We start from the raw sequence: 12,324 nt of genomic DNA on the forward strand, positions 1-12,324 counted from the left end.
TCTCTCCCCCTTTTTTTTTATTAAAAGCATACACTCCCTCTCTCTCAATTATTAAGAAAAGAAATGCTGCAACATCTCTTTCTCCTTCTCACAAGTGCTCGGCTCTCTCTCTCTCTCAAACAAGAAAAAGAACGCTGCTCCCATCTCTCTCTCTCGCTCGATCCAGCCGTCGCCGCCCCGCGTCCTGGCCGTTCCGGTCGCCAGCGAGGCCGGCGTGAGGCAGGTGCGACCACGCCGCCTGCTCCCTCTTCTCCTCTCCCTCGATTTTTCTCCCCCCCCCTCTCTTCTCCTCTCATCCTCACACGCTCGCCGCCTCCCATCTGCCCTCTCTTTCCATCACGTTTCCGGCAGCGGACGAGAGCTTGCTGCTGCTGCTCCGTTCTCGCAGTGGCTAGCGGCGCTTGGCCTTCGGCAGCGCCACCCCGTGCGACGGCGTCTCGCATCGCTTCGGGTCACGCCGCCTCGCCTCCTACCAGCCAACAGCCGTCCGTCTTGGGCCTCCGCCTGCTTTAGCTACGAGCGGTCAGTGGGCTGCTGCCACCTGCAGCACCGGCAGCTGCGACTTCGTCAACTCAGAGTGAGGCTCCGACAGACCCCCTCCCAGCTCTCACCACTTTCTCGACTCTCACTCTCTCTCCGAAGGTAAGCAAGAAGGATTCAACTCAGATTTGAAGAAAAGAAAGATGGGTTCTTGGAGAAATCTGAAATTGTATAAATGTTATGTCCTTAGGTTTTCTTGTTTCCAAAGGTTCTGTACAAATTCTTCTTTGTTTCTGAAGATTACGGAAATGTAGTTGAGAATAGGAGTATGAAGTTGAACCTTACACACCACAATTCAGTTCACAAAATAGCATAGGATTTTGAGCAAAAATCAAATACTGTAAATTTCAGTTCATATGTGCATATGTAAACATGTTGTGAAATATCAGAACAGCCGTATGAATTGGTATGAATTGGTGGTTCCCTGAGGGTGATGATACCTTGAGTAGGTGGATAATAGTCTCTGCAGATATTGTATATCACAAAAATTAGAAATCAATTTGGAAAGAGAATGGAAAGATGCAGAAATTTCTTTGTTGCATTACCTTAAATTTGGCTGTGAAATTGGGCTGCAGTAGTTGAAAATGGTGGTGTGAGAATGGTGAAAGTGGCTGTGGTTTTAAAGAAAAAAAATGGGGTGGTTTGGATGGATGAGGATTGTGGATTTTTTTTCAACTTACAGGTATGAATACTTCAGCTGGCATGTAAGACTGAAGAATTTCCTTCAGCATGCGCTCAAAATTCTTCAGCATGCTTAAGATTATTCTAATTAAAATATCTAAGAGATTAATATATTAATTATAAGGTTCCAAACTCATTTAAATACATTAAGACATATAAGCCTAATTCTTATTGAAGCATAAAATCCATTTGAGCTTGCTTCTAACATAAATTAAATTACTCATGGGCTTAAGTAAACAATCGATAAAAGATTCATATTTAACACTTCAGTGTTAAATTCTCCACAATAAATTAATGGACTCAAAATATATTTTGAGTGCATCATCTATTGAAAATAAAAAAAAATAAATCATCACATATATAAATTATCAAATTCATATAAGTTCGTATTTTATTAATGGAAGCTGAACTCTAATTACCATAATAAATCCTTAAATCAGTAATTAAAAGTATATAATCCTTAATAAAAAGTCGGGTCATTACAATACTTTAATTAGTGTCTATAAATAATTTACAAAGAAATAAAATTAATTTAAAAATCATCAATATTGTACAAATAGTTTCAATAAAAAAATATTTGCATTCAAAAAATTATCATCAATTTTTTTTGTATTTGTTATTACTAATTAATTGTATTTGTTATTACTAATATATTAGCGTGTGTTAGTATATTAGTTAGTTAAGTTTAACAATTTAAAGTGATTTGTTCTATTATTACGTTAAAAGTTTAACAATTTACAGTGATTTATTCTATTAGTTTGAAGTTTATGTTATTTTTGTCTCATTTTTATTTCTAATTAGATAAGCTTTAATATTGAATTTGAGTCAATCCTCGTGTTAAAGTAAATTACGAACTATTAATAATGAAATTAGTTTATTTGTTTAGAAGATAAAACAATTTCTAAAATAATATGCATAGAAGTATGTCTTTATATGCTTTTAATATACTTGCTATTGTTTTTCTAAAACAATATACTTGCTATTGAATCAATGAAATTGCAAACAATTAAGTGATTAATTTTAATTCTAAACCCATTAAGGTTCTACTTACATATAAATACGAACGGGCAGAATGCTCAAAAAAATTGGCTCGGGAGCTTATGCCCCCGAACCCTCATGTAGATATTTGCATACGTCGTACTTCAATAAATTTTGTAACTCCTAATAATAAATGCTGGATCTGCGACTGTTTATGTTGTACTATCTTATAATCTAACTGTATGATATGAAAGTCTTTTGTTTTTTCTGCTTCCATATTTTGTACTCCCTCCGTCCCAATATTGTTGGCTACATTTGGTTTCGACACGAGAATTAAGGAGTTGTAGATTAGTATTTTAAGTGTGTGGGTAATATAGTATAAAAGTAATAAAGTAGGAGAGAGAAGGTGATAAAGTATGAGAGAGAAGGTAATAAAATGATAAAGTAGGAGAGATTGTGATAAAGTAGGAGAAAAAATGTAATAAAGTGATAAAGTAGGAGAGATAATGTGATAAAGTAAGAGATTGCATGTGATAAATATTTCCATTTTAGGAAAGTGGCCAACAATAGTGGGACAAACTAAAAAGGAAATGTGGCCAACAATATTGGGACGGAGGGAGTATTATGTAATGTAAATTTTCATTTTCATTTACTTACTTTGTATTTTATTTTATATCACTTAAATATATATTAAAAATTATATATTATTACTATTATATATGATAAATACGTATTAATAATTGAATCGTGCTCTGGACGGGTATAATACTAGTTAGTTAAACTTATTAAAGTAAGCTGAGGTAGGTGAAAGTTGAACTCAGTTTTTAAATGATTAGTTGTATTTGTAGTTGCATTATATGGGTGGGTCTTCGAGAGATACATTTACCAAACTTTTTCTTAAATGCGTATGGCTTATCATCCTTGGGAATGAACCTGCCTTTGTGCAATAACATTAATTAGGTGTTGTAACTGTCATTCACCGTTTCCTAATACTTTTGTCTTATTCACTTTTTCCTTCATTTTTTTTGGGTATTAGCCTATAAATACCTGATTTTTTTTTTTGCATTTTTTAATTTTACAACTCAACTTTAAAATCAGCATATAAATATCCAAACTTTGTATTCTTTCTGATTTTGTACTCGAAGAATTTTTAACCTCAAATCGTTGATGAGATGACAACTAGATTGAGAGGGAAGTTTGAAGTTCATAACGAAATAGATAAGTTTGTTGTCAATGTGGAATTTAGAACATGTAATTGTAGATTTGGGATGTCAATTCGGCTGTCATATTTGCAACGATTTGGGGGTTAAAATTCGTTGGGTGCAAAATCAGAAAGAATACAAAGTTCGGATATTTATTGGCTGATTTTAAAGTTGAGAGGCAAAACCAGAAAATGGTAAAAATTAGAGTATTTACAGGCTAATACCCCATTTTTTTTCTATTCCTTCTACAACAGTCCTCTACTAGTTTTCATTTGTTTATAATTTCTTCTTTTAGAAATTATTTTTTATATTTTAAATTTTATTTACATTCAATGTTTATAGAAATTCAACTATTTAATACATTAATTTCAACAAGTCACTTTCTCCATTTAAATTTAATGAATCTTTTTCTTTATTTATATTCTATCAACTATTTACTATTAAAATTCGTATTATTCAAATCACATTATAATGTTTATGAAGAAAGATGTGCTATCTAACTGCATATTCATATATTCTTTTTTCTATTACTCCGTGTATCTTACTCTGTTTGTTACGTTGTAGTCATTTTCAATAACTAAGATATGATAAATATCTATTAATTAGTTACCTAATCAAATAATTTATATAGAAAATATTTCATTTTTGGACATTATCCTACCCATTTGCTCTCTTTTGTGCTCTCAAGGGTGTTTTGTCTTTTTTTCTTTTCCCTTTAATACAAGCCTTATTTTAGTAGGACATTATCCTACCCAAAAACCTCTTTTTCTTTTTTTTTTCTTTTTTTTTTTACTATAAAATAGGAATCTTTCTTATAAATAAAACACTCAGTTAACATTTTTTTAAATTGGTGCCATAAAATATAAATGGTTTTAAAGTACGACTGCAATATAATTTAATCAAGAAATGTAGTTCTAGTCAGAATATTGATCAGATAACTTAATTATAAAGAAACAATATATTCGCATATGGCCATTTTGAAGAAGAAAACACAATATTTGACCACTAATTGAAAAAAAACCACAAAACTTGGTCATTTTTTTTACGTTTTAGGACTGTTTTGTCCTTAATTAAGGCGGACCAGATTCAGGTCGGATTCGGGTTTGTGCGCGGGTTAGGCACTATTAGTGTCATTAGTGTCATATACTCAGTACTGCACGAATGATACTTATGGCCATATTAGTTCCATTAGTGCCATATACATGTGTGCTGATATTATTTAGATGGTACAGTTATATGACCATTTTGAACACTTCCCCGTAGGGTTTAGATTATCTATTTAGGGTTTAGATTATTCATTTAGGGTTTAGATTCTCCATTTAGTTTGTTGCACGAATGGTACTTATAGTCATATTAGTGTCATTAATGTCATATACTCTCTTATGTAGTGTTGCACGAATGGTACTTATGGCCATTAGTGCCATATACTTCGATTTTTTTTTTCGATTGGCACATATGGCACTAATAGTGTCATATGTGCCTAACTTGTGCACAAACCCGAATTTGACCCGAATCTGGTCCACCCTAATTAAGGACAAAACAATCTTTACACATAATAAATGGTCAGAAATTGTATTTTTTCAATTAGTGGCCAAATATTGTGTTTCCTTCTTCAAAATAGCTATTTCAAAAGCGCTTTCTAATTATAAATGTATACTTAATCAATTTTGAATTTATTTGTGCTCACTTATTTGAATTGTATTAATAGGTGAATCTACCAACTTTGATAACTTATCTATAAAAACTACGCACCCATATAATATATATACTCAATCTACCCAAAAGTAAAGTGATGTTTATAGGTTTGCATTGTTTTTTGTAAAAGTTCTTACACAATTGTACTTGTGTAAGAAAAATATAAGATTGTTAGTTGAAAAATGTACAAAATCTGAGAAAGAAGCATCTATTGCTAACTCACGTCACTTTGTAACCCTAATATATTGTAGTAGGGCACGTTTGTATTATAAAAACTTTAATACGAAGACAAAAAAATACAAACTTATATATATATTATGAAATAAAAAAAATTCTGAAGCTAATGGCTTAACTAGTCGCTGATATATTACCCTTAGCCGCCGTAACTAGCCGCTGATGACCCTTTTGCTGCCAAAATATCTATGTGTCCTAAAGCAAGTGTTAGGTCCGGAGGGTCTCGAATAGGTGTATGGGAGGAGGGGGGGGGGGGGGAATACACCTATAGGCTATTTTTGAAAATAAAACTTGAAACACAAACCGACTCAACTGACTCAACTAGAAACACCTCTAGATTGACTTGCAATAGAACAAGGACATCCTAGCAGTGATAAGTTGACCCAGTGTCATCTCTCAAGGAAGATCTTTAAGGGCAATTAATTATGTCACAAGAAAGCTGTAAACTTAAGATTATTAAACTAAAACTTGTAAAGTAAATTAACGTGAATTAAACTTAACTAGGCAAAAAGGAATTATTAACTAATGCTTGTAATTTAAACTTAACTAAAAACTTAATCTTAAAATTATCTAGGCGTGAAACTATTAAACCCTAGGCAAGAATTAAATGAACTTAAAGTAAAGAATTAACTAGGCAAATTGAATTTAAATAACTTTAATCAAGACTTCTAATCTAATCTAACTAGGCAGAAACTAAAGTGCATAATTTAAAGAAAGCATCATAAAAACACATAAGTAAATTTGCAGAATTTAAAGAAAGCATAAGTAAAAGCAAATAAATAAACTTGATTAAAGAAATACCGTAAATCGTCTCGAGAAGTAATCTGTCACGTAATTACAACTCTAAACGGGAACTAATCTAAAACATGAATTAAAAGAATTATACTAAACTAACTAAGAACAATAATCGAAACTAACACTAGAAAAGCAATAAACCTAAGCTTTAGCTAACTTGGCGGAAACTAAAGATTAGGGCAAAGGGAATTATCTAACTACACGCCTGGAGGCAGAAAGATTATTTTACAATAAAATCTAAACCCTATTTATAGACCTCAAATCCTTCTTGATCACCATGAAAGTTGCCTTGCAAAGTAGAACTCTAAAGGCAACAAAATCGTGCAAGATAAGGCAACTCTCCAGCTGGATGCGGGCTCTGGAAAACACTCCTACTCTTGCCGAATTCGCAGCTCTGAAAAGGGCAGTGCAGAGCTGATAGTCAGCTCTGGCAGTCAAGGCAGAGCTGAAAGTCAGATCTGGAAATTAGCTCTGGCGAGAGTAACTCAGCTCTGGAAGGTGAACTCTGGTGCGTCAGCTCGGGAAAGGTAGTCAGCTCTGGCGAGATGGGCAGAGCTGAAAAGTCAGCTCTGGCGTCGCGTGCGCTGAAAAGTCAGCTCTGGCGTCGCGTGCGTTGAAAAGTCAGCTCTGGAGTGTTTACTCTGGAATTTTAGCGATGGAGCGTTGACTCTGGAATTTCAGCTCTGGAGCGTTGACTCTGGCAATTCGGCTCTGGATTGTTGACTCTGGAAATTCAGCTCTGGCGTACAGAGCTGAAAAGTCAGCTCTGTCGGTTGACTCTGGCACTTAGCTCTGCTATGCTCAAGAGATGTCTGCTCTGCTCTGGAGATGTCTGCTCTGCTCTGGAGATGTTGGTTCTGCTCTGGCGAGCGGGTCTTCAGCTCTGGCGCGGGCTTTTAGCTCTGCAGTCCAGAGTATGCACATAAACACGATTCTTAGCCCAAAATCTCAAAAATTTGCACTCTTCCATCTATAAAACCAAAATCTCCTGCAAAACATAAAACAACACATAAAACACACCAATTTCCAGAAGATTAACTTAAAATATGCACATGCAAACCCCTAAAAGTAGAACAATTAAGCATAAATCATCAACCTTTTTAGTTAAAAGAGTTTTATCAAAACAAGATTGACGACTGATACTGAATACTCTTCAGTAAATAGTTATCAGTTACGTCAAAGACTGTAACTGATACACGTAAGGCTTCAGTCGAGTTTGTTAAACAGAGAGATGTTATGAGTCTTACTGACTATCTCAAGATAGATCAGTTAGGCTAATAACATACGCAGCAGAAAACTTTTGTTTCGAAATAGCCTGTGAGATTAATCACGTCGTCAGCAGTTAAGTTTCTCTTTGCAGTTAATCTATTTTCAGTTTAAGAAAATATGAACACAAGTAAGAAGGTAAATACTGAAAGCTGTAAATAACACAGAGATTTTTACGTGGTTCGGAAAACACTTCCTGTTGGATTTGTCTTTAGTATAAGTGGGAGATTAATGTTGGATTTGTATACTGAAAGCAAGAACGTTTTATGCTTGTATACAATGTTTCCTAAGTTCACTATCTAATCTCCTATCTGTTTGTGTTCATGATTGCATATGTATGTTCTTTATCTCTACATAAGTAGATTATATGGTGTGTTGTAGATCACAGAAGACCATATAATTGGAATAACCTTAAGAGATATAATATGATCACAGCCGAAATAACTCTAGGACAAGTTATTGGTTTAGGCTGCAGTATAGATGGAAGTAGTTTGTCTTGGCTACTTGTCTATATTGGTACGTCATTACGTATTGATAGGACCACAGTTGAGATGTATTCTTCTATCTGACTTAAGTGAAGAATCAAGATCTCGGTGACTTATAAGATCTTAATACTAATAAGTATTCAGATATATATGTTAATTCGTATATCACTTTGACTTACTATGGGTGAAAGTTATATACTAACTTGAGTACTCTGTATCTTGGGTGATAGCGGTTAATATATGATATTTGATTATCTGTATTAGTACCCGTATCCGGTATAGGATAATGACATCCCCTTAAGGAGCTCAATAAGGTTTATTGCGCTAAACCCTGCAGGTTGATTAAGTTCAGGCGCAATAATAAAGTTTGAGTGGTACTGCTTAAGGATTTATAAAGAGATTAATTAATTTAAGCTGTCAGAGCTCTAATTAATTAATGGATGTCGGATATTTTAAATACGGAGATTTAATAAGTCTAAATACAAGCCCCCGACTCATCACCGGCAATAAAGGGGTAAGTCAGTATCGGTTCTCTAGTGGAATGAACTGATATTTATAAATTAATTATGGTCTGGGCTGACCATAGATAAATTAATTTATTTGAGGCCCATCTTTATTCCTTGTATCTGGTCCCTGGACTGGCCCAAAGTCTCCTAGCCCTAGAAGGAGAGAAGGAACGCCTATTACAGATTCCAAGCGTCCCACACGTATTTAATTCTATTAAATACAGCTGTCAGCTCTCAGGAAAACACACTGATAAAAATTAGGGTTTTGAGAGCTGTGGGAGGCGCAGGAAAAACGTGTGGAGCATTCTCTCTTGGGACTTTCATAGATCGTTGTCCATCCAACGGTGAAAGCTGAGCGGGATACAGTCGAGAAGATCAGAGCTGGAGTCAGATTTTCGCAGGAAACCAAGTTCTGGCAGTCTCCGTAAAACGGCCATAACTTCCTCCACAGAACTCCGATTCAGACGAATCAGGCGGCCACGGAAAGCTCTCTCGAAGACGAAGAAGTCGTATTTCTGGGCGAAATACGATTTGAGGATGTTTGAGGCTTCAAACGAAGGCTTGAAACTGACTGGTCTGTTCAGATACGAATCTGCGAATTCTTCTGAATTCTTCAGGTATTTCTGAACTCCAACGTGCAGCTGTTAAATTCATAGGAGCATGTTAGGATTAATCGTTGTATGATAAATTAATAATAACCAAGAAACGATCATCGGGCAAAGCGAAACGTTAATTCAGTTTAATATTCCTTCACTTCCTACATCCACGGTCAGTTGATCAGACCGACAACTTCATTGGGCATGTTCTTACGGGTGCACAGCAAACCTGGATGTGTGCTTACGGGTGCACAACAAACCTGGACATCTGAAGATCCTATCTTCAGTACCAATACACCTGGTTGGATTTCTCACTCTTAGTGCACACTGGGCACTAAGATCTCTTCGGAGATAGAGCACTGGTCTGAACTCCTAATAACTCAAACTCTCGATTCGGTCAATTGAAAAGAGGTTCAAAAACTTGCCAACTAGATTACAAAGAACAAGTTCTCTGTAATCAGTTATACCTAGGCTTTGGATATGCAATATTTGCCTAAGTTCTAAGAGAATATATGTAATCAGCAGTGACTGATTTTAGGCTTCATGATTCTCTTCTTCGATTCAAACATTGGAAGGGCTTTGAATGCTGAGTAACGAATTCGGCATCGTTTCAGCTTATGTAGTTGAATCGGTGAAGATTGAAGTGATCCCCGAGCTCTATTTATAGGATACGTCTTGTATAGATCCCGTTGGCTAAAATGGTCTTCAAGAATTCTTTCGTTAGAGAGTAATTTGAACTTGGGCTGAGGCTTCAACCTTCGAGGTTCATTTATTTGGTGAGAACGACTACTTTGAGGAGCATGAGATAGGACATCTCTGAAAAGGTAATCACCAAAAGGAATGGCCTCTGCAGAGAAAGGATGATCATGAGATCTCTGCATTTAATGTGATCGTACTTCTTGAATGTGTGGCTTCCTTTAAACTTTAGAGGTCCAGTCCGACGAAGAATGTTTAACTGATACTTGACTTTAGTACCAGTCCGCTGAATCCACGTGGCTCGTATTAAATAATCAGTCGGTGAAGATTGAAGTGATCCTCGAGCTCTATTTATATAGGAGACGTCTTGTATAGATCCGTTAGCTGAAACGGTCTTCAAGAATTCTTCCGTTAGAGTGTAATTTGAACTTGGGCTGAGGCTTCAACCTTCGAGGTTCCTTTGTTAGGTGAGAACGACTACTTTGAGGAGCAGGAGATAGGACATCTCTGAAAAGGTAATCACCAAAAGGAATGGCCTCAGCAGAGAAATGATGATCCAGAGATCTCTGCATTTAATGCAGCTGTACTTCTGGAGTGTGTGGCTTCCTTTAAACTTTAGAGGTTCAGTCCGAGGAAGAATGTTTAATTGATACTTGACTTTAGTATCAGTCCGCTGAATCTACGTGGCTTGTATTAAATAATCAGTCGTAACTGATTCTTGGACTGATTAGTCAAATATCAGTATTTGACTTTGCCTTTATCGTTACATCAGTAGGCAACTTCAGTCTTTACTCTTCAATCCTTCGGCTTCAGTCTTCAGTCTTCAGAACAACAACTAAACTAGAAAAAGAACTCTAACACTTAAGTTCGAACAGTTCTAGTCTATTACAAGTGAAACCTATTGATTTTGGTATCATCAAAACTAGGATTAGGATATTTCATAAGTTCACAATAATTTTCCCCTTTTTGATGATGCCAAAACCACAAAGCAGTTCTAAGACAAGAAAAGACAGAGCAAGAACAACAAGTTTCTAAATAGGGTGAATACTATTCCCCCTTAACAAGATAACCTATGAACTTGCTTTCTCGAAGAAAAAAAATGACAGTTCAAATGAACTGAATGAAGATAAAACAGAAGTAAATAATCAGAGCCTGGACAAAAAGAAATTGTCTTCAGGTTGAGATAAAAAAAATCCTTTTCATTGTCGAGAAAACTGATGAGAAATCAGTTACATTACAAAGCAGAACTTACAAGAGAAGACAAACCTAACAGCTAAGGTTTTTGACCATACCAAGCGAAGACTGTCTTCCAAATCTCTTCGTAATCCTTGGGGTTATTGTTCTTGGTAACATTCCATATTCTGCGTATGGAATATACTTCCCTTTTGATGATGTCCCTGTTGACACCATTTCTAAATCTCGGAGGGTAAACACTCTTCTTTAGTGGATAAGGAAACATTTGAATTCCAGCTTCCTTTTGAGCATCCCAACGTCTTCCGATCAAGCGGCGTTCAACCCTATTGACCATGAAGTATCTTCATGCTTGTCTTTGAAAATTAGGAGCCCGATCCAGATTTGCAAAGACTACCCACTTGGTATAGCATTCCTTTAGCTTTTTCCACGAGTCATTTAGGTCAGCAGGTACCCAAGTATCAATTCTATCGTATTTGTCCAGATGGGATATCAAGAGACCTTCTTCAACATATGGTTTTAATCTTTGTTCTTCTTGCAGAATGATAGTTGGGGGAGGAGGAAGAGCAATGCTGCCAAGTTGGAGAGCCTTTTTGGCTTTAGGCTCGAGATCTCTGGACGAGCTTTCTTCTCTGGATCTCTTTCTTTTGTACTCTCCTGATACAGATGAAGCAGGAGCAGTGCGTGAGATGAGAGCTTGGGATTGGGCAAAGGCGTGTGCCAATTCTTCAGGGAGAGCATTAGAGGTACGATCATCCAAATTCTCTTCCCCCTGTTTGGCATCATCATAAGGGAGAGAGTGGACTTGATGTTGGAGCTTTTGGATGTCGAAGAGCATGGACTGAATCAAAGCAGAGTCGAAGGAATTTTGAACTGTGCGAAGGTCACCTTCGAGTTGGCTAAGCCGAGTGATTTATGCTTAATTGTTCTAATTTTAGGGGTTTGTATGAGCTTATTTTAATGATAATCTTCTGGAAATTGGTGCGTTTTATGGTGTATTTTATGCTTTGCAGGAGATTTAGGATTTCGAGATGAAGAGTGCAAATGTTGGAGAAGTTTGGGCTAAGAATTACTCCCTCCGTCCGCCAAAAGTAAACCACTTTTACTATATTGGGCGTCCGCAAAGAATATACCACTTTCCTTTTATGGAAATGGTCCCACCACCCACTTTAATCTTTTATCCTTACAAACACTCTTTATTTACAATAAAACTCACCCCAAATTCAATCTCAACCACACATCTCATAAAGTGGTGGGACCCTTTCTCCACTACATCAAAATCATCACCAATTTTATTAAATCTCGTGCCCAACCAAAGTAGTCTACTTTTGGCGGACGGAGGGAGTATGTTTTAGTGCATATTCTGGCACGTCAGAGAAGCGAAGGCCCGCGCCAGAGCTAAAACCCAGCGCGGAAGCCAGAGCAGCGGAACCAAGCTCTCCAGAGCAGAGAAGCGCTC

The 12,324-nt window shown here is 36.3% G+C and overlaps 1 long non-coding RNA gene across 1 annotated transcript; it reads right to left on the minus strand.

The window, feature by feature from the left end:
• Positions 1-295: 295 nt before the first annotated feature.
• LOC131014046 (uncharacterized) lies at positions 296-1,195 on the minus strand. Its single transcript, XR_009097966.1, has 2 exons — positions 1,086-1,195; positions 296-1,003 (listed from the first exon to the last, which is right to left on the minus strand). It is a non-coding gene; the product is annotated as an uncharacterized LOC131014046 (long non-coding RNA).
• Between the last annotated feature and the right edge of the window lie 11,129 nt (positions 1,196-12,324).

The sequence above is a fragment of the Salvia miltiorrhiza genome, chromosome 3, assembly GCF_028751815.1.
Source record: "Salvia miltiorrhiza cultivar Shanhuang (shh) chromosome 3, IMPLAD_Smil_shh, whole genome shotgun sequence".
Classification (NCBI taxonomy): domain Eukaryota; kingdom Viridiplantae; phylum Streptophyta; class Magnoliopsida; order Lamiales; family Lamiaceae; genus Salvia; species Salvia miltiorrhiza.